Consider the following 27,813-nt stretch of genomic DNA (forward strand, 5'->3'; position numbering starts at 1 on the left):
AGATATGTTTCCTAATTTTTCCCTGGTTTCTCTGTCAGTTCAAGGTAAACTGGAGGTTCACTTGGGATGCAATGAAGAGCCCCTGACAAGCATATTCTTCAAAGTAAGATGAATATATTCCCCTTTCTTTGAATAAGAAAATCTAGACATACCCTTAAAGTTGAACGTGGCTTAATACAAATTCTTCTGATAAAGAACATACAGAGAAGCAAATGAAATGAATTCTCATACAGATGTTTATTTTTTCTTAAGGAAACTTTAAATTAATATCCCCTGACAATGGTTTCTTCCGAGAATCCACCTCTATCCAGAGAATCTCAGTTCTATTCTTCTAAGAGGTCTTAATGTTTCCTTCTGACCTGGGTGGCCAGGCATACATAAATGTTTGAAGGAATGGCAGACCACATGGACATGATGTCCTCAGACATGTCAGTGCAAATCTGAGCCCTAACCTACGTTCTGCCTTTAAGGTTTGTAACATAAAATGGAGCAGTTTCATCTTTGTTGTCCATGATTATCCTGCTGCTTAACAGCTTGAGTAAAAGATAAATCCAGAGATTACCACCCAATATGTAAGAGCAAATTCCCTAATTTCTGGCAAGCACGCCTCATAGTCCCCAGACACATGGTTATTCTGGACTGTGAAAACAGTTGCACTTGACTCTCTTCTTCCAGTACCCAAGGTAAACCTTTGCCTGAAGGATTCTGTGACCTTTTCGCTCTTTCCAGTCCTCCTAAATGTTCTCTCTGAATATTGGGCCCTTGAATTTCCAACAAAGTAGTTGTATACCTAACTGATCAGACATATTTTCAAAAGTGACTCCTTCTATAATCCAGGGACTCGACTCTACTCCGGTTTGAAGTCCCAGAGTCGAAGTTTGGAATCAGAGTATATAACCCTTGCAAACTGCAATCAGGCAAATCAATAGAAATGTAATAATTTCAACATTTCTGCTTAGATCTTAACAGCTGAACGAACCAGAAGGATTAACCTAGCCAGAAACAATTATCCAAAGCCTTTGGCAGAAGAAATATGTTCCTGTCTTTTCTCTTGCATTAACAGAAATTATGAATATATAAAACTCTGAATGAGAATTTGAAACTTATGATTACTGCTGGAAACTTTATCCTGGCATAAGGTACCAGGGACCTTTTCTGTTGACAGAAGTGTGTATGGCACCTATATACACTATGCCTGAAGAAATTTCTCTTCATTTTCAATAGTGCTTTAGAGTTTTCCTCTCTTACATGGGGTTCACTTTACCCAGTGTTAACTTACTCCTTCTTCTTATATTGTAGAGCATGTCAGTACTCGCCAAAGTACAGCATTGCCCTAGATCCTTTATGGTAAAGAGGCTTAAAACCTGCTTGAAGACTTACATGGCCCTTTTATATTCCTATTCCCATCAAGTGGTGTTGTCTTTTCTCCTTAAAGAGCTGCCAGACCAAGGGAGTGTTATACCACGCATCCTACATGAATGATCATCTAACATTCCCTGTCTTTCCAGTAGGATTGTGGGTCAATTTTGTACTTCAATCCACCCAGTAGATTTTAGACCCTCAGCTTCTGCAAATGGGGGCTTGGGAAATCAAATTCTATTGAAAGGGCTCTAAAAATTATTCCCAGTGCACATCAATTGTCTCAGACCTCCTCCCTGTGTACTATGGGAATTTTGGAGTACCTGTGGAACTAAAGAATCACTAGAGCTGCCCTTCGTCCTATGCCACAGAACACAGCTATTAAGAAAGTTTGCTTAAAACTAACCTCTTTATTCAAGGTATTCATACAACACATATGCAAACAATGGTATCTTATATTTCTCTGCTTCTAAATCCTAGTTCAGAAGACACAAAGCTAAATTGACTCTTATACTATGTGCCTTAAAGTAGGTCATCAAAATATACACCATTCCTATATTTTATTCACATATGTGTGTAGCTGAACACATCCATGAAGAAACATCACCGCTTCCTGAACCACTTATACTGTTGTTGTGACCATTGCCTGGACTAAAAGATATATAGGGTATACATATAGAGAACATACTTAGAAGTTACTGAGATAGAGGCAGAACATTTCTCCAAGACCCAGTGTAGCCGATAACCTTCCCCTGCTGACCATGGGTGAAGTGGATACTTCTTTTCTTCAAAATATGACTAGGGACCTCCACATTCTGAACCAATACATTCAGGACTTCACTTTTGCTGAAGATCTTCTCAGAACTTCCCATTCTGTGAATCTCTTCTCAGAACTCTACTGTTCTGATATACGTCCTAGACTCATTCCTCTTTGACGAGGCCCTGAGAACCACCCTGAATGATGATGTGACTCCTTCCCCATCAGTGTGGCCTTGGATCTTTCTCACCTCTTGATGGAGTACACTTCCTTTGACCAAAGGAAATTCACACATTCCTTTATTCACAAGGTGACATGAGACATGCTTTTCCAAAAAATAGTATGCCATACCTTGTATTCTAAAGAAGTCCCTCATGAATTTGAATTACCTCACATGGATATACTCTAAATAATAGAAATTCAAGGCTTTTACCTATTACCATGGTGGATAGAGAAATATGTTCTTCCACTCGGGTTTGAGGTCCCAGTTCCTATATATAGAATCATTGATTGATGGAATCAATCCAATCACTAGAAATCAAGAGCACCCTTTGTTGCTGCCAATATATGGACATATTTAGACAAACTGAATGAGCAAAAGATCCAGAGACAGTAATGCAGGCTGTTTAAAAAAGGCCTGGGATGTTACCTGCACTTCCCCATATTAAATACAAGATGTAAAATTCCTACCAACTAAAGAAGTATAGAAATTGAACGGCATTGTTGGGGAAAATCCTTTACCAAATCAGGTAATAATGACATTCATGTTTCACAGGATGTTTCATACTACCAACCCCAACTCCAAGGGTTTTCTAACACATACCTTTGCACAATCAGATCTCAAAGTTTTCTCTTTATTAAAGGCGTCAAGATCTTCCTTTTTCCATCAATTACCTAAGTCATTGAACAGAATGTCAGACCTCCCTCCTACAACTGAGCCTACTCTACACATTCCCTGGTTGCCTTATGTCCTCTCAAGTACTCATATAAAGGAAAGACCCCCAAACTTTGATTATTTGAAAGTGGGCTCAATTCACTTCACTTCTGACGAAAGAGGCCCCATGGTCTCATGGCATACCTCTGTAGAAGCCAGAATCAGATTCAATAACATGCAGTTCAATGTAGTACAAAATGGGATCTTCATCCACAAAAACTATAGACATCCTGTTCCTGGCCAAGGGAGTATTGGTATGGATTGATGCTCACAGAGAAATCTCAGGTTTGGCTCCTATGGGCAAGTCTCATTGATTCCATCTATATTTGTGAGGAGTTTCAGTTGTAGCCTCTAGCTCTGGATGCCCCAAGAGCATCACTTAATTACAAGGACATCTTATACCTGATTTAACTTCATTTTTCTTAATTGCCAAACTTGACCAAGATTGCCAGGCAATCATAATTCCAATTTCCTAGTGGGACATCATAAGATTCTTGGTGTAGATCTGAGGGCAGAGTACAGATAGCTAAAATTAAAATATATGCAACCTTACTACAGAAGGTTGTCAGAAATGCAATTTTTCCATCTCTCATTTATGGATGTGTACACATGTACACTTATAAATATATACATCATATATACATATATACATCACATATATGTATATAGGTATATATACATTATATATATATACATCATAGGTATACATATATACATCATATATACATACATATATGATATATATACATGTATAAATCTTATATATACATATACATATACATATACGTACACGTACACATACAGATACACATACACACACACATATGTGTGTGTGTGTGTGTGTTTGTGTGTGTGTGTGTGTGTGTGTGTATCAATGGAGCATCACAGTTCAGACAATCACCCTGATAGAAGAGCATGCTGACTAATGGAAGCTGGAAAGAATAATTGGAAGAAAATTATGCAATACCATATGTTTTCCCACCACCAAAGGTGAGCTAGAATTTTTCATTCTTCACAGTTAGGTGACTGGATCTTGGTAATTGGTTAAACATGGCCAGGCACTTTCTTGTTTAGCAGAACAGTTCAGTATGACCCCATAAGTTGCAGTTATGAACACAGGTTACACAAGCTGCACCTATTTCCAAGCCATCTCAACACCATCCCCTTTAGATGAAGGGAAATCAGCACTTCACTTTGATTGGTAGCCTTCAGGTTTTTATTCTTTGACAAATAATACCTTACACCATCCTCTTCTGTCTAAGATCAGTTATAAGAATGACTATAGTTTACTATTGAGATCTCAGAATTTTTTTTTTTTTTGCCCAAGAGGACCAAGATTAAAGAGTCCTTAGAGCATACTCAACCTTCTAATAGGGATGTTTAGATCAAAGGTAACCCTCTAATAGGGAGCTTTAGATCATGTCCATCTAATTATGGCCACTAAGAAAATACAGATGTGACCAAAGGCACTTCACTTAATTATGATCTATGTTAGTAAATTGTGAAACTTTCATTATTTGTCCTATATACCATCCTTCATGCTTATAACCATTGTCGATGATTAGCTTCAAGAGGATTTAGAGACTGAAAATCATGACTGCTGAATAATACTAATGCTTGGATCCCTGACAGGCCTCCCATGGTGTAACTGAAGATACGATATGTGAAGTAGCCCTAGCTTGCCTGCTCAAGGTAGGCTTGAACACTCCATTATCCTTAAATAGGTTTGTCACTTTAAGCAGATTCTACGTTTCTTTAATATTCTACTCTTAAAAGTCATTACTTTAGATCATCGATTTATGTCCAGTATATATCAAATGTACATTCTGTATATAAGAGTGTCCGATATCTGTCTTATAAGACTTACAATTCCTGAAGTCATCTCTGGCACCCAGGTCTCAAACTCCACTTCCACTCAAAAAGGTCCTCAGCAGCTAACCTATTTGACAAAGAATGATTCTGAACCATGCTACTTTTGATGAAAGATGTCACAAAATTAACACTTAACTGTGTCTCACATTCAAAACTTCCTCTAGGAGGGACATCAGTATGATACCTTTTGCTCCAGTTGTTCTCAAATTCACATCTTCTGTCCATGGGGTCTGTAATGTCACTGTTTCATAGAAGAACTTCAGTGTCTCTCCTTTTCCCTATGGGAGCATCAACACTCCACATCTACTCACAAGTATTTCACCTTTTTTCTCTGTATAGTGGACAAGAGCACTTTCACCAAAGGCCCACATTGGCCTGAAATATCTTATTTTGCCCAAGGCGTACTCATGCCTGCACTCTCTTGTGGCCATCATTAGCACTTCTTCTCTTGATTTTGTGAGCCTGCTATATCCCAACTCTTTAGGATTACATACAAACTTATTTCTGCTACATGTATTCTGAGACATTCCTCCATGGAAGAAAGGGGTGTTGATCTTTTCTTGTCTGACAAAAGTCTTCAAAGCCCAAAGACAACTGCTGGAATGAAATGCAACCTATAGGACTGATGGAAGAATTGCTACCTGGACTTTCAAATGGCATGAAAATATATGGACATTCTAAATACTGAAAAAGAATAGGAAGCTGATCAAGCAATACTGGATCTTCCTCTGCTCCACGAGGTACTAACATTTTCTCCAGAATAAAATGTTTTTTCTTATAATTTTAGAAGTAGCCAGAGATTTTAAACTTCTAACAAACCGGTATACAATATCTCCTTTGCACATTTTCTCAGAATTCCCAGTGATGTCCACGGTGCAATAACAACTTTTTCCCATGAAGTCTGGTATATTACCTTTTTGATGACTGACACAACAGTCCTACTTCTGTGTAAGTTCCCTACCTCCACCATCTTACTGAGTAAGATTTAGACTTATACAATTAAGAGGACTCCAGAACGCCAAGGAATTACGACACATTGCCATATGCCAAATCCATTTCCTCTCTAAAATTTCTAAGTTTATTGTCCTGAGAAACACTGTTCTGACGAAGAGATCTCAGAGAAATCTGGACTGAGTTCTCAAAAAAGAGTCTAAAAGCAAGCACAAATCAGACTACTATCTTCATTGTGTTCCCTTACACAGAGGTGTCCTTTCACATGCAGAGGAATGTGTAGATGGACATATATTTGAATAAGATACTGAACCTAAGACTACTGCATTAGAGCCTCGTACAAGAATTCTAAGACTGTTGACTGCCTACCATGGATATTCAGGTGTGTATTCTTTACTGTGATTTTCAGTTTGGAGTTGCTGAAGTAGTGTGTGGCTGGAATGTTCTATAATTTCCAAGGTATCAATCAACCTTCAACTTCTGCTCAATAGTACTCCAGACATAAGAGGAAGAGAAGCTATGCACATTCCATACAGTCCAGGGGAGATCCTATTTCACCCTTATACTTTAAAACATCAAAAATCTATCACCTTTTCCTGGAGGGACAGCAAAAATTCCTCTTCTGCACACAGGGAAATTAGATATTCCTCCACCTATTCAAAGGAATCTGAGGATCCTCTTTTCATTTATATGATTTTTTAATTTAAGTTTCAAATATACCATTTCCTTGTTTCCTGTTCATACGTCATCTATCTGCTCTCACTCCTTCTTCGATTATGGTGTTCCCATCCACATCATCCACCCGTCTAATCTTTCTAACCTTCCTTATATTAAGAGTCCACATTTGGAAGGATTAAGAGCTTTTCCTCCCCTTGTTGCCCAAAAAGGCCATCTTGTGCTACATATACATCTACAGCCATGAGTCAATCCATGTATATACTTTGGGTGATGCTTTACTCCCTGGGGCCTTTCGTTGTTGGGCATTGTTGTCCTATGAGGTTGCAAGCCCCTTCAGGTCTTTCAACCGCTTCTCTAATTCCTGCAACTGGTGTTCCATTTTCAGATTAATGTTTTGCTGCTAGCATTCAACTATGAATTTGACCTGCTCTGGCTGTGTCTCTCAGGGACATCTATATCCAGTTCCAGTCAGCATGCACTTCTTAGCGTCAATAATCTTATATAATTTGGTGACTGTATATATGTATATGAGCCACAGGTGGGGCATGAATTCCTTCAGTCTCTACTTCTACCTTTGCCTCCACATAAACTCCCGTGAATGTTTTTTGTTCCGCCGTTTAAGAAGGAGTGAAGCTTGCATAATTTGATCATTCTTCTTGAACATCATGTGGTCTGTGGATTATATCTTGCCGAATTCGAACTTTTGGGCTAAAATGCACTTATCAGAGAGTGCATACTATGTGTCCTTTTCTGTGATTGGGTTACCTCACTAAGGGTGACGCTTTCTAGGTCAATCCATTTTCTTATGAGTTTCATGAATTCATTGATTTTAATGTGGAGTAGTAGAACATTGTACAGATGTATCACATTTTATGTATCCATTCATCAGTTGAAGAGCATCTTGATTCTTTCCAGTTCCTGGCTAGTATAAATAATAATGCTGTGAGCATAGTGGAGCATGTGTCTTTGTTGAATGTTGCACCATCTTTTGGGTCTATGCAGAGTACAGGTAGAGCTGGGTCCTCAGTTAGTGCATTATCCAATTTTCTCAGGAAACTTCAGAATGATTTCCAGAGTTATCATACAGGTTTGCAATCCCTCCAATAATGGAGCAGTGTTCCTCTTTCTCCATAACCTCACCAACATCTGTTGTCACCTGAGTTTTTGATCTTAGCCATTCTGACTGCCGTGAGGTGGAACCTCGGGACTATTTTTATTTTTATTTGCTTGATGACTAAGGATGTTGAACATTTCTTGACACACTTCTCAGCTATTTGTTATTCCTTAGTTGAGAATTCTCTGTTTAGCTCTGCACCCCATTTTTCATAGGATTATTTGGCTCTCTGGTGCCTAACTTCTTGAGTTATTTGTATATTTTGGATATTACCTCTGTATCAGGTGTAGGATTGATAAAGATCTTTTCCCAATCATTTGTTTGCTGTTTTCTCCTAATAACAGTGTCCTTTGACTTACAGAATCTTTGCAGTTTTATGAAGTCTCATTTCTGATTCTTGATCTTACAGTACAAACCAGTGGTGTTTAGTTCAGGAAATTTTTCCCAGTGCCCATGTGATCAAGATTCTTCTCTACTTATAGTTTCAGTTTATTGGGTTTGATGTAGAGGTTTTTGATCCACTCAGACTTAAGGTTTGATTAGACCAATAAAAATGAATCGATTTGCATACTTCTACATGCTGCCCTCCACTTGTTGAAAATCCTAATTTTTTTTTTCATTGGATGGTTTTGGCCTCTTTGTCAAATATCAAGTGACCATTGATGTGTGTGTTTGTTTTGGGGTCTTCAATTCTATTCCACTTATCAACATTCCTAGATCTGTACAAATACAACTTTTTTTTGTCATTGATTTCTTTTTAATCACTATTGCCCTGTAATACTGCTTGAGGTAAGGAATGGTGATTCTCCCAGAGGTTCTTTTATTGTAGAGTACAGCATATGTATGTTGTGCCATCACTTTTATTAAATTCTAAAAAGTCTTTAATCTTTCTTTATTTCTTGCTTGACAAGTTATCTTTGAGTGGAGCACTGTTCAACTTACAGGTATGTGTGGGCTCGCTGATGTTTTGTGGATATTGAAGATCAGCCTTTGTTTGTCACGGTTTGATTGGATAAATGGACATATTTCAGTTTTCTTAGATCTTTTGAGGCCTGTTTTGTGACTTGTTATATGATTAGTTTTGGAAAAAATACTATGAGATGCTGGGAAGAAGGCATAGTATTTTATTTTAGGATGAAATATTCTATAAATATATGTAATGTCCATTTTGTTCACAACTTCTGTTAGTTTGTCTAGATCTTTATTAATTTCTATTTCCATGATCTGTCCATTGAAGAGAACGTGGTGTTGAAATCTCCCACTCTTATTATGTGAGGAACATTGGGTGCTTTGAGCTTTAGTAAGGTATCCTTTAGGAATGCAGTTGCCCATGTATTTGGAGCAAAAATATTTAGGAGTGAGAGTTCCTATTGCTGTGATAATCTTTTGATAAATATGAAATTTCCTTCCTCACCTGTTTGGAAAACTTTTGGTTGATAATCGATTATATTCCATAGTAGAATGGCAAATCCAGCTTCCGTCTATCAGACCATTTGCTTCAAAATTTGTTTTCTAGCCTAATACTCTCAGGTAGTGTCTGTCTTTGTCTCTAAGTTGTGTTTTTTACATGCAACAAAATGCTGGGTACTCTTTATGTATCCATTCATTTAGTCTATGTCTTTCTATTGGGGAATTCACTCCATTGTTGTTAAAATATATTAAGGAATAGTGATTGTTGCTTCTGTCATTTTTGTTGTTAGAGGTAGAATCATGTTTGTGTGTCTCTTTTCTTTTGGTTTCATAGCAAGATTAGTTTGTTGCTTTTTATAGTGTGTAGTCTCCCTCCTTGTGTTAGAGTTTTCTACCTTTTATCTTTTGTAGGGCTGGATTTGTAGAAAGATACTGTATAAATTTCGTTCTGTCATGGAATATCTTCGTTATTCCATATGTGTTAATTGAGAATTTTCCTGGCAATAGTAGACTGGAATGGCTTTTGTGTTCTTTTATGGTCTAGAGTATATCATTGCAGGATCTTCTGACTTTCATAGTATCTGGTGAGAAACATTGTGTAATTCTCATAGGTCTGACTTTATATGTTACTTGACCTTTTTCCCTTATTGCCTTTAAACTTCTTTCTTTATTTTGTGCATTTAGTGTTTTGACTATCATGCGATGTGAGGAATTTCTTTTCTGGTAAGATCTACTTAGAGCTCTTTTGGCTTCTGGCATGTTTTTCGGCATCTCTGTCTTTAGGTTGGAGAAGATTTCTTCAAATTTTTTTGAAGATATATACTGGCCCTATAAGTTGGGATTCTTCACTCTCTTTTATACTTCTTATTCTAACACTCGATCTTCTCATTGTGTCCTTGAGTCCAAACAACAGGTAACTTGGAGCAGAAAAGATGGTATTATCTCTGCTTTCAAGTGTGTAGGCACTCTTACCAACTGGTTTTCAGCTCTCAGTACAGCCAGAAAACAAAAAAGTCCTTCAGCTGAATTCTCCTAGTTCCCTGTGTAAATATTGTGTACCTACTTCAAATGATAAACTCTGAAAGCCTTATTTTATCCAAAATAGTTTTGGTGCATATGTGTGTGTGTGTGTGTGTGTGTGTGTGTGTGTGTGTGTGTGTGTGTGTGTGTCACATGTCCAGCAGACTCTGAATGGTCATTCCTTCAGTCTCCAAAGAACAATATCTCCCTACCCCTCCTATGGATATTTTATTTACTCTTTCAAGGAAGGAGTGAATCATCAGCATTTTGGTCCTCCTTCTTGAGTTTCATGTGGTCTGTGCCTTGTATCATAGTTAACTTGAGCATTTGCACTGATATCCAATTAAAAATGAGTGCATACTTTGTTTTTCTGTAATTGAGTAACCACCCTCTGGATGATATTTTCTAGGTGCATCATTTGCCTATGAATTTCATGAACTCATTATTTTTGATAAATGAGTACTAGTCCATTGTGTAAATATAGGCCATTTTCTGTATCCATTCTTCTCGTGTAGCACATCTGGGTTAATTCCAGTTTCTGGATATTATGAATAAGGCTGCTATGAACATAGTTTAACATTTGTCTTTGTTGTATGTTGGAGCATCTTTTGGGTATATGCCCAGGGGAGGTATAGTTGGGTCTTCAGCAAGTGCAATGACCAATTTTTGAGGAAACTCAGGTCTGATTTTCAGGGAGGTTTTACCAATTTGCAATCCCAACAACAATGGAGGAGTGTTCCTCTTTCTCCACATCCTTTCCAGCATCTGCTGTCACCTGAGTCTTTGATCTTAGCCATTCTGACTGATGTGAGATAGAATCACAGGGTTGTTTTGATTTGCATTTCCTTTATGACTAAGTAGGTTATACATAAACCAAATCGTTCTAAGATATGATGTTACCCTAACTGTTGTTCTGTATATAGCTGTGTGCCAATTGAACATTTCTATCTCCTTCTTCAAAGTTCAAGTCAAATCACATCAAGGAAATCCACACACAATCACATATGCAGAAGCCAATAGAAGGGGCAGTGTCAGAAAGTGCCTAGAACACATTTGCACAGGAGAAAATTTTCAGAACAGTACACCAAAGGCTCTAAGATCACCAGTCAATTTACAAAATCCCATCATTCTGAAAACTTTCTTTAAAGCCAAGTACACTACCAATAGGAAAACAACAACCTACACATTTGGAAAAGAGTTTTACGAACCCTACATTTAAGAGAGTGCCAAAATTAAAAATATAAGAACTCAGAAAGGTAAACTCCCACACAACAAAGAACCCAACTTTTAAACTGGATTAGAGAGCTAACCAAGAATTCTCAACTGAGGTATCTCAATAGGTGAAAAACATATCGAGAAATGTTTAACATCCTTAGTTCACATAAAGGCAAATCAAAATGAACATAAGAGTCTTCCTTAAAACAATCAGATTGGCTAAGACAAAAAACTAATGCAGTAGCAGAGTGGGCTAGGATGTAGAGAAAGTGGAACACTCTTCCACTGCTTGCGGGATTAGTAGCTGATAGCCACTTTGGATATCATCAGTGTGGAGGTCCAGAGAAAATTGCAAATAGCTTTACTTGAAAACCCAGCTTTACCACTCACTTCAACACATATACTCAAACTTGATCCACACATAACGTGGACATGTGGTTGAAGATATTCACAGCAGTCTTACTTATAACAGTCGAATGCTGGAAAGAACCATGATATACCTCATCTCCACTCAGGAATAAATACAGAAAGTGTGCTATATGTAAACAATGGAACATTACTTAGGTATTAAATATGAGGACACCAAGAACTCTGTAGACAAATGATGGAACATGAAAATAGTGAAGTAACAGAAATCGAAAAGGACACAACATGGGATGGACTTAGTGACTAGTAGATGTTAGCCCTGCTAACAGAATACCCACTATATAAATCTTTTATAACATGAAGGGTAACATGTGAGAAGGCCAAATGGCGGATACTTGGAACCCACTTAGAAGGGAGAACAAAATAATCATGGAATGCAGTGGAGTGGAAGAATCTAGCTAGATGTGGAAAATGATGGATAAAGTGGTGGGAGTTGCACCAATTAAAAGAGACAGGAGAGAAATTCAGAGGAAACGTGGAGTAAATAACAATAAGCGTCAGTGGTGGGTGGTGAACATGGGTATCCCCAGGAAAATCCCAGATGCCAGGGATGCAAGTGTATCCCAGAAACTTACTGTGATGGTGGTAGTTTAAATACCGAGCAGGAAAATAGATAGAACAACTAGAGACTTCCTCCTGTAGCTAGACATGCCCTCCAGTGAAGGGGTGGTGCTGCCCACACAGCTCACATTTTTTTTTTTACCTATAAATCTCCAATCTAAAAAATGTAAATACAAAAATGGAGCAGAGACTGAAGGAAAGGCAATCCAGAGACCACCCGACCAGAAGAACAATTTCATCCAGAGACTCCAAATCCTCAGACTGTTCCTGAGGTCAAGATGTGCTCGCAGATAAGAGCCTAATACGTCTGTCCTCCGTGGGGCTCTGCCATCACCTGACCGTGACAGATGCAGAAACACCTAAGCATTTGACAGCACCTGACAGCCACAAAGGAAGAGATAGGGGAATGACTTAAGGATCTGGAGGGATTTGGAACCCAATATGAAGAACAACAGTATCAATTAAGCTTACCCTTCAGAGGTTCAGGAAATTTTCCACCTTCTAGTATATGCTTTGGCCAGTCCAAGACTTCTGCTACATAGATACCAGAGCATATGGGGAAGACAACTGCCTCAACTGCCATATCTGGGAAGGGAAGCAATTGGTCCTGTGGAGATGTCATATCAAAGAGAAGGGGGATGTTAGAGGGCAAAAGTCGAAGTTGGGAGCACCATATTAGAAAAATGAGGATCGGAATAGCTTAGGGAATTTAAGAAAGAAAAACCAGTTTGGGAAATGACATTTGAAATGTAAACAAATAAATATATTATTTTATACATATAATGTGTATAATATAACACATTTATGTTTACAACAGAGATATTCACATCTGTCTCCTTAAGGACTATATATTTCATTTTCTGTACTATAGGTTTGTTGAGAGTTGAAATCCATAATTTTCGTGAGTTTCTTACTATTGAAAATCACATAGATACACCCAATCAATGTCTTATCTCCTGTCCTTATAGCTATAAATCTTTAGTTACCAATACAAAAAAATATTTTTTATTTCTGTTGCATTGGGATTCCTTTCCATGCCTCAAATGTTTCCCAACTTAACTGTACATCTCTATATTCCCTCCATTGTCATCCTCTTCCCTCTTTCTTCACGTTTGACAGTCCTGTTCTTGACAGTGTTCCTCTGCAATCCATAAGTTCATTTGTACGTCCCAAAGTGAGGACAGTCTGGACCGCACCCCTTGAATTTACACTAAACTAATCAAACCGAAATAGTGTGGAGAATTAACATTCAGATTAAAGTGAAAATGTCTCCCATTTTTCTTTTTTGATCTGGATTATCTCATCTATGATGACTTTCACAAGATCCATTCATTGTCCTGAAAATTACATGCTTTCCTTTTTCAATCTGTAAAAGAACCACATTTTCTTTATGCATTCATTTGTAAAGGAACAACTTGAATATTTCTAATTATTCAAGGGTCTCTATACTAGGATGAATCAAAATTTGGATATATTTTCCTCGAGTTATATCTTTAGGCGCATCCATTTCCGGATTCCTGAAGAAACATCATACTGATTTCCAAAGGTGCTGTAGAAGTTTGCATTCCAACCAGGAGAATAGTAATGTTCCCCTCTCTCCATAACACAGCAAACATAAGTTGACTCATGTGTTATAAAACTAAAATTTCTGAAAGGGAGGAAAAAATTCTCAGAATAATTTTGTTTTGCATTTCTGTATTGTATAAGGATGATAAATATTTCACTTTCGATTCTTAGTCACTTGAGTTTCTTCACTTTTGAATATTTTGTTTAGATATGTAGCCTAATTTAATTTCTTGATATATAGTGTTTTAGTTTTTCTAATATTATTTATAGAAGCACGTTTTTGAACATGTACATGGAAATAATGCTTACTATTTTTGAAAATAGCCACTTTAAAATCATTAAGATCAAATTACATAATACACTCATTAAACTCACAGAATTGGCAGATCTGTTTTAACCAACTGAAATCATAAGGTCGCTTTAAAATATCCCTATATAATAAAACATTTTCTACATACATTATACTGAGGAATATAGTTTATATATTTTACTCTTTGAGAATTTCCACCAATGAATGTTGATGATAATTTTCCATTTATTTTTTCCACATCACTCTATTTCTTTGAATCCTTCCTGTGTATATCTTCTACATTAAAGTACTGTTTAATAACTCTATGATAAACCCTTACAAATAATTTTCAATCCTCCAACTGAAGATACTAACTGTCCATAATATGTCAGATAGGTATAGCAGTTTTCAGGCCTTTTCCCTGCATTCTTCCCTGTTGACTGGTTTGAAGCTGTGCAGGAAACAACAGCTGCTATGTGACATGAGGGCAATATTTCTTGTATCCAGAAGACACGCTTTATGTCTGATCCCTCCCACAATTTTCTACACCTAAAGTCTCTTTTCACCTTGTTTCAGAATGGCTTTTTGGCCTTGCGGAAGGTGTATAACATGTATATCCAACTCATCATGGCTGAAATCAGTAAAATGTAGACAACTATATAATGAATGAAAGGAAGGGGTCACTCTTGGAAAGTATTAACAAGATCGTCATAACCTCTGGCCATGTTAGGTAATGAAAGGGTTGAATGAATAAAATGAAAGAGAATATAGGAAACATGGAGAAAACACAGATTATTTAGATTTACAGTCCCAAATCTAGAATATTTTAAAGCATTCGTGATTTACTGTGGGGAGCTGGCGTAGTGGCAATCCCAAGATGGAGTCCGGGACTGCTGCCACGTCTCACGAATAGCACCTGAACTTAAGCACATGCCCCATTGTGAGAACTGCGCAGGCGCACCATAACATTATATGACGTGGACCTATGAACAGAGGTTACACAGACTGGTGAGGTGGTTGAGGGAGGATATAAGGGAGTGGCCTCGGGGGCTGGATGGAGGCATTGTTCCTGCTTGCAGACAAAAGGGTTCCTGAATAAACTGCTTTGAGAAGAACGTGTGGTGTTGCTCCTTTCCTGCTGGTCGGGGTTGGAAGTGAGAGTATATACTAGATGTATTGGGTATAGCAATATTAAATCAGCTCACTTTGCATAATTAAAACAGCTCTATACTAAATAATTGCATAGAATCAGGTATTTAATTTCTCCCACCTCAAATATCATAGATTCACATGTATTCAGTTGAAAAGAAATGAATATACATTTAAATAGCATTTAAAGTGTTTAGGACTATTTCATAAAGTAGACAAAAGGATTTAATACATTAAAATTCTATTTTGAATCTGGTATTATCTAACAATGATAGAGAAAATAAGGAGAGAGAGTGAGACAGGGGGACAATCTGGCAAAAGGGAAGGTAATGAGAGAGGGAGAAAGAGGTACGGACCACTGACACAAAGAGAGGAAGAGGGAGTATTTTACACACTAATTTAAACCTATACACACATATTCTCAATAAAATACTTGTGAACAGATTCAAGTCAACATTAAAAATAATCTTCTACCAGATAAGCTTTCTTCAAATCCCACACATACAAGAGAGAAAAATTTAAACAGGTCCACTACAAGCAACAAGAAGACAAGAATATACACTGGTTTCACAACTATGTATTACAGTATTTGGAATTTTAGCTGGAGGAATATGACAACCGAAGAAGATCCAGGGAATACAAATGAAAAATTAAGAAATCAAAATGTTCTCGTTTGCAGATGTCATGACACCATTTTAAAAACTCTAAAAATGTATCAGTCTCTTAAGACTGAAAAATACGGTCATAAAAGCAGAATGTCATAGGAACACACAAAATTCCTTAGCCTTCCTTTATGACAATCCAAACCATACTTTGAGGAAATATGGGTCAAATTCCCCTCACAATAATCAGAATATATAAAATAAAATATTGTGGATGAAAATATTAAAAATGCAAAGACCACTATGAATTAGCTAGACGTGATCCTGAATAGAGACAATTGTTCTTTAAAAGTTTACGTTTCTTAAAGCTGAAAATATATTCACAATTCAAAGTGAAAACTCAAAACACGTTATCGTTTTTGTTTTCCAATTTCAAACCATGGGAGAGAAATCAGGGAAGTATTCCACTTGAAACACTCTTAAAATATATAACAAAATACCCTGAATTCGCATAGTTATAAAGCATACTATGAGAAGACATACGAAGTAACCATGATCCATCCAGAAAACATATAAGAACATTCCAGCTGATGTTCTGAAGGACCTTAAAGACTTGAATAAATCAAACTTTTATAGTTTTAAGAATAAGTAGATAGTGTAATAATGTCAATTTTTGATTAATTAATAAAGGAAGGCTAAGGAATTTTGTGTGTTCGTATGATATTCTGATTTTATGACTGTATTTTTTCAGTCTTAAGAGACTGATACATTTTTAGAGTTTTTAAAATGGTGTCATGACATCTGCAAACGAGAACATTTTGATTTCTTAATTTTTCATTTGTATTCCCTGGATCTTCTTCGGTTGTCATATTCCTCTAGCTAAAATTCCAAATACTGTAATACATAGTTGTGAAACCAGTGTATATTCTTGTCTTCTTGCTGCTTGTAGTGGACCTGCTTTAAATTTTTCTCTCTTGTATGTCTGGGATTTGAAGAAAGCTTATCTGGTAGAAGATTATTATTAGAAATAAAATCTCCTCTTCTGGAGATTGCAGATTAGCCTCAGGAAATGGTTTTTGGCTGGCAGCACCATTGACAAAACAGTGTTTTGGTGGAGGATTTTCCATCAAAAAACTTAGATTTACCACAGAGGCTAGGTCCAAAATACAAATGATAGTCAGTCAACAGTTTGCCATATCTTGATATCCAAAGAAAAGGAACAGTTGATTTAGTCATGATTCGGTGATGACTCTAATTCATTTCAGAATCATAGATATTGCCAGCATATATAAAACCAAAAGACCCATTGTCAAACAGCAGTATTCTCCGCATTGCCCACAGTCACCATAGTAATACCAGTGGTGAGCTCTACAGTATGGTTTGTTTCTGTTTCCTGTTTTTGCAGCTTATAAACCTTGTTTCTTTGACCCACAGAGAAGTTTCAAATAAAATAATGAAAAAAAATTTGAATTGAAAGCTATTGGTCGCTTGTAGTTGTAGTTAAAAATGAGGACCTCAAGCAATCTTCACTTGGTCCTCTTCTTTTAGGATTGGGGTTGATTCGCTTTTGCTTTTGCTTTTAGTTTCATTTTGGTGATTTTTTTTTGTTTTATTATGTTTTCTTTTTCTTTTTTTTCTTTTCTACATGCAGAGATCAAGAAGTGGTCAGAAGAATTTCAAGTATAAATTCAGATGGCTGGAAAGAGCCCAGTCTCTCTAACAGGTCCACATTGTTTGCTGTACTAGGGATTTTTCTCTTGCCTTTAATATTGCCCATTTCCACTTTTTGGATCCTTTTATCCTGGCATAATTAATACTACATGTATATTATAATTATTTGAATTTCAACTCTGAAATTCTAACTCCTCTATCTCCCACACAAAACCAGAGACATGGATTGAGTCTTGTTTGGTCACGTTTTGATTCTTAGATCGGGAATCTGCCTGCAAACACTGAAGGTCCTGTTCCCAAATTGATTCTCTATAGTTCAATAAAGATGCTCTTGGCCAACCAGTTGTGAGGATATCTAGTATTCCTGCAAACAGGCTAGTAGACACAAGGGTGGAGAAAGGATTTAAGGGTGGAGTAAGAGCTACCAGTCATGTGAGATCTAGTATGGAGTGGCCATTGGTGTAGCAGGCAGGATGTTAGAAACACAGTAAGATAAGCTCATATTTGGGGTGCTGCGCTATGACCAATGAAACTGAGCCATTGAGCTAGGGCTCATTTAGAGGTGTTGAGGAGGGAGTAAAAAGGACAGCTTGCTATTTGTTAGAGGCTTAAAAAAACTTGACAATAGAGCTAAAGCACATCAAAAGTTCCTCAGCGTATGTGGCTTTCAAGTGCATTCTAAGGGAACCTGATCAGCTCTGGTAGCTTGGTCTTCCTGGAGCTTACACTGAGGCAATAGGAAAAACCTTCTGCAGAGTCTTATGAGAGCAAACCATGACCACAATGAGCGTGTCCAAATTGACCTTGACCATGAGAGTTAGAGCTGACCCACATGTATCTTTTGATTATAACCATTTCTTCTATCTGATCTTTTAGTGTTCTATTTGCTCAAAACTATTAGTGAAGAGGGTAAAATGATTCTAAAGGCTATTCTTGTTTGTCAACTATTCATCTGAGATTATTTAATCCTCAATGATAGAGGGAATATGTGAAGAATTTCTTAATAATATAAGGTCAATGTCAAATGTGCTTCTTATATGGATCTTTGGAGTAGGATGTTGCATCTTTACCCTAGAATTTTATCAAGATCTATTCTTTATATTTATTTTTTCAGGCATCTGCAGATACATCCCTTTGAATAATGAGTCCTTCTCACTAGAGACCATAGAGAGAACCTGCATTTCAATGATAATTAAATGTCATTTCAAGACATCAAATCAAAATATCAAAGTGAGAATGGAATAAATTTATTAGGACAGTGTTTTGCGAACAACTTCTTTCACAAACAGCCTTGGAAGGAGAGTTCTGAAATTTTGCATTTTATATTTGACTTTGCTCGTACTCTGACACAATTAACTCAGAGCTGTTTGGGACTTTATGGGCAATTAAACACGACAAACAGAGCTGAATGCATCATATACTCTGCCGTCTGTGTTAATATGGCTACAGTGAAGAACAACCATGCTAAAGCTATTCATCTGTTTCTCAAACAACATCCTCATACAAGTGTGGACTTCTGTGGGTTGTTGGATGAATAGGTTAAAACACAGGCTGAGAGTTGCCAAGGCAGACGTGGGATAGTACATGCTTGGGGCATGAAAGGCCTGTGTGTAGATCATAAACAACTTCATAATATTCATTGCTTTAATAATTACTAGGAAGTGGACTTCTGTAAAATGACTTCAGAAGACCAGCATGGTAGGCAAACAGTAACTGATTCCTTGGAGATTTAAATGATCTGGCTTGTGAAACATGGACTTAGAAGTAGAGACATGTCAGAACATGAAGACTGGAAAATCAAACCTCTGTTGCCTCTTAAGTTTCCCTACCCCATGGTTTGAGGCAAACAGCAACAGATTTTTTTGCACTGAGGAATAGAATAAAAGCCAATTTGTTCTAAATCCCTGTCCTATGAAAATACTGAAGTCATCTGTGACGCACTTCAACTCTCAGCATGGTTGAATGTCTGCTGTCAGCATGGGCTTTTACAGCCATCCCTTTTATAACTGCAGAGCTCCAAACTGCTTCAGCAACATCATTATATTCTCTTTCTGTTGCAGGGAGATTAGATCACTGTGACTACCTATGCAGTCTTTCTCTACCTTTAAAGATCCAAGGAACTATTCTCACTCCAGTGACCTGTTGTAAGTAATCTTGAATCGCATTGTTGTTGTTAGTAGATCTAATCTCTTCGAATCCCAGAAGACCATGTGTCCAAAAAAGTTGATTGAGGAAGTCTTGGGTGTTTCTGTAGTAGGGGCAGGTGTGATTGATGAACAGGAATGCCTTCCCAGACTAGATCTTGCAGTTCACATACACCTGAGCCATTCTGACAGCGTGCAGCTTCCCAGAAATGAATGTTCAGTTGAAGATACTGGTCTGTTTGAGAATTGCAATCCCAGTCTATTCTTAACTATGCCTTTTATTTGAATCCCCATAGAAAACATGGAAGAATGAAGCTTTTACTTTTTCATGTTTACACTCACAATGCTACCAAACCCTCACATACATTAGAACCTGCATACTGAAAATTTATCCATATACTTATGACCAGATGAGACACCAAGCCTTTTGGACTAATAATCTAATGGGTTCTAGGAGTTTACAAATAGTCAGCCATTGTTAAATTATGTGGTCCGTAGTCTGTGATCATTTTGAACAATCAGATTCCTCTATACAGCGAGATTCATCCTTTACTATATGTTGGGAACACCAACTACTACACCAGGTATCTAGAGAAGACCTTTTATGGCAGTTTGTCTCTAGTAAGAGTTTCAGCTAAGTTACAAATTTCCAATGGACACATTCCCGTAGTCTGACTTTCAAAGGATGCTTTGATACAGCCCTTCTTATTTTCTATAGTTCTTGGCAAAAGAATTAAAATATCAATTGTAATCTATCAATGAAATGCACCCTAATTTATTTGCATTAGTGCATCAGAGAGAAGGATTATAGGATGAACAAGAATTGAAAAACAAGATGTCCTTCCTTCTGAGGACCAAGACCAGGAAATCTGAACTACATAGAAATCTGAGACAAGTTGTCTGAAGTTTGTTCTTTCCTTCAATCATGGATCTCCTAGTGAAGGAGCTCAGGTCTCATGAGTTGGCAAAAATAACTTTATTGCTGAGCCAGGTCAACTGCTGAATACCTCTTTCATGGACCTGAAGAAACTCTGTATTCATCCTGCTATAATGTGTATATATCTATGTATCATTCATAGAATGGACACTTTACTGTTTGTTTGAAAGCAATAGTTTGTCCCTGAAGAGACACTAATTTCTTCTTTCGCACATTATTTCACAGGCTGATGGTGGGTCTCATAAGTTTATTCTGGAAGTTGCTTTACAATAATCATTCTCTGATCTGGAAGAGACCCTTTTTAATGTTATGAGATCTGTTAGAACCATATCAACCATCATTTTCCATTCCCAGTTTAGTACTGAATCATTCTAAACTAAAGGTCTGTGGTCTCTGATAAAGGCAGCATCTCCCCAGACTAGTATTAATATTGCTCTTGGCACTGCATTTATGATACATCAATGTGATTTCCTTACCATTTTCATCCCCAGGAGAGTTTTTCAATTCTTCATTTCATCTGATGGGTCTAATCTACATCGTCACCCAGGATGATATTTGAGAGTTTTGCTAAAAAATTTTAAAAAAAGAAAGAAAGAAAAGAAAGGAAAAATGCAAGCTTATCTCACCAATTGACTCAGAAAACTTAAGTGTTAGTCAGTGGAAATACTAGTGGAAAGATTGAGATGATGAAGTCTCAACTAGAAGGACTTCTCTCTCCCAGATATTAGTGTAAGAAACAAACTGCACTATTGGTATTCAAAGCATGGAGGAGTTTGCTCTGAGCAGAGGACACAATACTTTTCTCTCCCTTATTATTTAGGACCTTTTTATATTTTACGAAAAGAATTAATGCCATGAGCTCTCAGGAAAACATCTGTGACCATCCAAATACTGGGCTTTTGGAGTAAGGAAATGAATGATATAAAATCTCTGACTTCCAGCAGCATAAGAACTGTGAAGTCCAGATGTTTCGGAGAGGCTCACAGCTCTTGATTCCCATATGTGTAAGGCTCAGATCCAATCTATCTCTTCAGTGATCCTACTCAACCCCTACCAAGGATTCACTGAGATTTCCCAAGGACCACATATTTCTTCCTTTTTTTTTGACACCAAGTCAGAAGACCAGCTTCCTTCTCCCCATCACTGATCTCTTCATCCTCTTTCTTCTCACTCCCCAATGGCTCGTTTTTCTGAATTACAGGCCAGTTAGTAAACTCTAGAGGTCTTGAAGGAATATTTGAAAGGGAGTTGCAGTCACAACAACACTTGTGACATCACAGAAAAAGCCTACCTGCTAAATAGCTTCCTTACATGAACCAGATACAAGGGTGCCCTTTCCTGGTATGTCTCTTGTGACACAATGGAAAACTTTACGAACTCCATCTCTCTAAATCTACAAACTTATCTTTGCTTCATTAGTGGTTACATGCTCTAAATGATGAAATTGGTCAGGGACCTGGCATGGGTAGAAAAGATTTAGGAACATGGAGTGTAGGAGATTCTTCTAGATAATATTTTATTCCTAGGTACATTACTGTGAAATACAGTTCAAATTCTAGGATTTCTCTGTATCACAAAGGCCAGTATTTTCCCTACAGACCTTTAGTTTTAATGAATATTGTATTACACTTCTTACTGTATATTCCTTGATAGGTGATTTTATAAATGTTCCTGAATGTGTACTCAAACATTCTAATTTCCAACTCATTTTTTGCAATGATTTCTCAACAAAGGCGCACAGCAATAGACTGAGTATAACAGTGTAAATATGGTGTAGCGACATCAAACGATAAACTCCAAAATTATATTTTATCCAAAATTTCCAGATATCAGTTAAAAAAGGACCATATGGAGCATAGAATTTTCTTTTCTAGTCACTTTTGATATCATCTGCAAAAATATCTACATTCTAGTGTCTCAGGCCCAGATTTAATTGTTTAGGATGTTTTACCATGTTTCTTTCTTAAGGCCAAGCAGAAGGTAGAGGAGGATGATCACAAAGAAGAATGGCTTCTGGACCAGTGAAACCTCAACTTCAATAGGTTCATAAGAACAGGAGAGAGTCTACTTGGCAATGCCATTTGTGGATTCTACCTTCTTGAACTATTTGCGCAGAATCCATGTTAAAATTCCACCTAACTTCATAATTGTAGGAGTCACCAAAAGTATATATAACAGCCACCAAATTAAATAAGATTGATGAAGCTAAGAAGTGCATTGTACCAGGATCTGGATGTAGATATTTCCTGAGAGACATAGCTAGAGCATGTCAATTACAGAAGTGAATGCTAGTGGCAAACCAGTGAACTGAAAACGGACCTCTTGTTGGTAGATTTTGAGAAAGGATTACAAGAGTTGAAGGTGCTTTCAACACCATAACAACAACGGTACCAATGAACCAGAACTTCCTGGTACTAGACCAATATTAAAAGACTTTACATGGACAGACCAATTTCTCTAAATGGATATGTGGCAGATGATGATCTTAATGGACACCAATGGAAGGAGAAGCCCTTGATCCAACCCAGAATTGTCTTATAGTTCAAGGGATTGTCAAGGGGCAGAAAGTGTCATTAAAGAAGGGATAGTGAATAGGTAGGGATTTTATAAGAAGGAAAATTAGAAAGAAAATAATATTTTACAGGTAAATAGAGAAACATCTAGTTAAAAAAAGCAATTAAATTTGCTAAAAAATAAATAAACTCAAGATATAAAAGATAAGAAAACAGTCATCTAATCAAACCCATTGACTGGAAAATCTAAAGTGGTATTCAGAGTAATACTAGTGGAAAGACAGAGATGATGAAGTCTCAACTAGAAGCACATCTCTCTCCCAAATATCAGAGTCAGATAAAAACTGCACTATAGGAATCCAAAGCATGGAGGTGTTTACTCTGAGCTAGGGACACAATACTTGTCTTTCCCTTCTTCCTTAGGACGTCTTTCTTTTGGACAAAAAATAAATAAATAAATAAAGGCCATGAGGTCACAGCAAATCAACTGTACTGTTCCCAAAACTTGGCTTTTGGAATAAAGCAATGAATGATATAAACACTCTGACTTCCAGGAACCATAAGAACTTGGAATTACAGATGCTTCTGAGGAGCTCTCAGCTCCTGATTCCCATATGGTGAAGGCTCATATCAAGGCTATCTCTTTAGTTACTCCAGTCAACACGTATGAAGTATGCACTTAGCATTCCTAAGGATGACGTATTTTTCTCTTATTTTAATACCACGGCAGAAGGCCAGGTTCCTTCTCCCCATCATTGTTGGGCACTATGGGAGTAGAAGCCTTTTGTCCTCCCTAGCTTTGTCTCCTAGTTCAAGGGAATGTCAATTGGCAGAAAAGGGGGTTTGAAAACAAGGAAAGGGAACAGATATGGATCTTAAGGGCAGGAATCTGGGAAAGGAAATAATATTTTAAATTTAAATATAGAAACAACAAGTTAAAAAAACAATAAAATTTGCTAAAGAGTAAATATAATGAAAGATAAGAAAGAAAACTGACAATTAATCACATATATTGACTCGGAAATCCAAAGTGGTATTCAGAGTAAAACTAGTGGAAAGACTGACATGATGAAGTCTCAAACAGAAGCACTTCTCTCTCCCAGATATCAGTGTCAGACACAAACGGCAGCATAGGTATCCAAAGCATGGTGGAGTTTACTCTGAGAAGAGGACACAATACTTGTCAATCCTATCTTCCTTAGGACACTTTCTTTTTTACAAAAAGAATAAAGGCTATGAGATCTCAGGAAAACAACTGTGCCCTTCCCAAAACTTGGCTTTTGAAATAAAGAAATAAATGATATAAATTCTCTGACTTCCAAGAACTATAATAACAGGGAAGTCCAGATGTTTTTGGGAGGCTCCCAGCTTCTGTTACCCTTATATTGAAGGCTCAGATCAAGGCTGTCTCTTCAGCCATCCCATTCAATCTGTACCAATGACTCACTGAGCTTTCCCAAGGACCATGTATTTCTTCCTTTTTTTATATCAAGAAAGAAGGCCAGCATCCTTCTCCCCATCTCTGATCTCTTCATCCTCTTTGCTTTCACTCCAAAATGGCTGTTTACTCTGAATTAGAATTCAATTAGTAAACACTAGAGGTACTGAAGTGATATCTGATAGGGAGTTTCAGTCACAACAATATTGTGACATCACAGAAGCTAGGGCTTTCCAGGTTACAAGAGATGTTTCAGGGAGGGCCTAATGATTATGTCATTGAGAAGTTCAATGGTATACCTGCTAAACAGCTTTCCTTACATAGACCAGATTCGAGGGTGCCCATTCCATGTATGTCTCCTGTGATACAGTGGAAACCTTTACATACTCCATCTCTCTTAAGCTAGAGATTTCTCTTTGATTTTTTAAGCAGTTACATGCTTGGGATGGAAAAAGTTAATAAGGGCCTTGGCATGGGTAGAAAAGTTTAAGGAACATCTAGTGTAGGAGGTTCTTCTAGATAATATTTTTATTCCCAGGTTCATTCCAGTGACATAGAGTTCAATTTTCTTGGTTATCTATGTATCACAAAGGCCAGTATTTTCCCTACAGTCCTGTAATTAAATGAATATTATATTTTACTTTCTTATTGTACTTTCATTGACAGGGCATTTCATAAATATTCCTGAAAGTGTACTCAAATATATTGATTTCCAATTCCATTTTCTACAATGATTTGGCAACAAATTGTGCCTAGCTATAGACTGAGCATAATGGTGTAAATACTGTGTACTGACTTCAAATGATAAACTCCTAAATGCTTATTTCATCTAAAAATTACCAGACATCAGCAACACAAAGGGCAACATGGACTATAGAATTCGGTTCTCTAGTCCCATTTGATATTAATTCTGTACTACCTATCTTCCTGTGTTCCCATGGCCAGACTTGAGGGTTTTGAATGTTTTAATATTATTCTTTCTTAAGTAAAAACCTTAGATACTGGAGGATAGGCAGAGAGAAGAATGGCATTACCACCAGTAAAACCTCAAATTCAATATGTTCATAATACAGGATGGAGTCCATTTGACATTGTCATTTCTGAATTCTACATTCTTTACCTAGTTGGGAAGATTCTATGTTAACATTCCACCTAACCACCTAGTTGTAGGAGCCACCAAAAGTATGTATATATATATATACATCTGCCACCAAAATGATATAAAATTGATGAAGCTATGAAGTGCATTATGCCAGGAACAGATATAGACCTTTCCTGAGAGACACAGCTAGAGTATGTGAAATACAGTGTTAAATGATAATGGCAAATCCTGAACTGAAAATGGACTTCTTGTTGGTAAATGTTGAGAAAGGATTACAAGATCTGAATGGGGCTTTAATCCCCATAAGAACAATGCCAATGAACGAAACCTTTCTGGTACTAAATCAACATTCAAGACTGCACATTACAGACCAATGGCTCCAATTCCATATGTATCAGAAGATGGTCTTGGTGAGCAACAATGGAAGAAGAGGCCCTTGGTTCACCCTAGGTTTGATTCCCAGTTCAACGGAATGTCAAGAGGCAGTAAGGGGGTTATAGAAAAAGGGGAATTGGACAGGTCAGGGCTCTTTTGGAGAGGAAACTGGGAAAGGAAATTATATTTGAAAAGAAAATATAGAAGTATCCAATTAAAAAAGCAATAAATTGCTTAAAAAATGATATAAGTAAAAGAAAAGAAAATTGTCAAGGAATCATACGTATCGACCCAGAAATTTAAAGGGTACCTGTCAGGGAATTGTAATCAGAGTAATACTAGTGGAAAGACTGAGATGATGATGTCGCAGCTAGATGCACATCTCTGTCACAGATATCAGTGTCAGAAACAAAGTGCACTATAGGAATCCAAAGCAAGGAGGAATTTACACTGAGCAGAGGATACAATACTTGTCATCACTCCTTCCTTAGGAACTTTTTCTCATGGAGAAAAATAATGAAAGTCATGAGCTCTCAGAAAAACAACTGAACCCTTCCGAATCCCTGCCTTTTGGAATAAAGAAATTAATAATAAAAAATCTCAGACTTCCAGGAGCCATAACCAGCAAGGAAATGCAGATGCAACTGAGAGGCTCTCACCTCCTGAATCCAATATGTTGAAGGTTCAGATCAAGGCGATGTGTTCAGTGTACCCTCACAACCCCTACACAGTACCCAGAGCTTTCCCATGTACCATGTATTTCTTCGTTTTTTAAACTAAAACATTAGGCCAACTTCCTTCCCCCCATCTCTGATATCTACATCCTATTTGTTCTCCCTACTAAATAGCTGTTTAAACTAAAATAAAGGCCAATTAATAAACCTTAGAGGTGGCAGCAGCTCTCTGCTCCCAGACCCGGTGAGAGAGAAACCCAACCGCCTGGTCAGGTGGGCACTCCTGAGGCTGCAGAGCGGAAGAGACCACCAACACTGCTCACCCCTGCCCACATCCCTGGCCCAAGAGGAAACTGTATAAGGCCTTTGGGCTCCCGTGGGGGAGGGCACAGGAGCGGCAGGACCCCGCCGGACCCTGAAGGAAACAGACCGGATAAACAGTTCTCTGCACCCAAATCCCGTGGGAGGGAGAGCTAAACCTTCAGAGAGGCGGACAAGCCTGGGAAACCAGAAGAGACTGCTCCCTGCACACACATCTCGGACGCCAGAGGAAAAAGCCAAAGACCATCTGGAACCCTGGTGCACTGAAGCTCCCGGAAGGGGCGGCACAGGTCTTCCTGGTTGCTGCCGCTGCAGAGAGCCCGTGGGCAGCATCCCACGAGCGAACTTGAGCCTCGGGACCACAGGTAAGACCAACTTTTCTGCTGCAAGAAAGCTGCCTGGTGAACTCAAGACACAGGCCCACAGGAACAGCTGAAGACCTGTAGAGAAGAAAAACCACACGCCCGAAAGCAGAACACTCTGTCCCCATAACTGACTGAAAGAGAGGAAAACAGGTCTACAGCACTCCTCACACACAGGCTTATAGGACAGTCTAGCCACTGTCAGAAACAGCAGAACAAAGTAACACTAGAGATAATCTGATGGCGAGAGGCAAGCGCAGGAACCCAAGCAACAGAAACCAAGACTACATGCCATCATCGGAGCCCAATTCTCCCACCAAAACAAACATGGAATATCCAAACACACCAGAAAAGCAAGATCTAGTTTCAAAAT

At 37.7% G+C, this 27,813-nt stretch overlaps 2 long non-coding RNA genes across 11 annotated transcripts in view; one reads left to right on the forward strand and one right to left on the reverse strand.

The window, feature by feature from the left end:
- Positions 1 to 27,813, forward strand: part of LOC134484776 (uncharacterized) — a 92,151-nt gene that overhangs the window by 55,860 nt on the left and 8,478 nt on the right. For 5 of the 9 annotated variants that reach the window (XR_010062562.1, XR_010062557.1, XR_010062554.1 and 2 more), the window contains 6 exons: positions 39 to 103; positions 4,683 to 4,742; positions 5,497 to 5,662; positions 5,776 to 5,870; positions 6,125 to 6,255; positions 19,635 to 19,718. This is a non-coding gene — a long non-coding RNA (uncharacterized LOC134484776). Of the gene's footprint in view, positions 1 to 38; positions 104 to 4,682; positions 4,743 to 5,261; positions 5,663 to 5,775; positions 5,871 to 6,124; positions 6,256 to 19,634; positions 19,719 to 27,813 lie in introns of all 9 variants that reach the window. The other 4 variants (XR_010062556.1, XR_010062560.1, XR_010062558.1 and 1 more) reach the window with 3 other exon arrangements.
- Positions 4,462 to 25,787, reverse strand: LOC134484778 (uncharacterized). Of its 2 annotated transcripts, none has more exons than XR_010062563.1 (3): positions 24,616 to 25,787; positions 21,132 to 21,222; positions 4,462 to 4,989 (listed from the first exon to the last, which is right to left on the reverse strand). It is a non-coding gene; the product is annotated as an uncharacterized LOC134484778 (long non-coding RNA). The 2 variants fall into 2 exon arrangements; XR_010062564.1 differs by lacking the exon at positions 4,462 to 4,989 and adding an exon at positions 11,608 to 12,904.

Source organism: Rattus norvegicus (assembly GCF_036323735.1).
Source record: "Rattus norvegicus strain BN/NHsdMcwi chromosome Y unlocalized genomic scaffold, GRCr8 chrY_unlocalized_7, whole genome shotgun sequence".
NCBI lineage: Eukaryota > Metazoa > Chordata > Mammalia > Rodentia > Muridae > Rattus > Rattus norvegicus.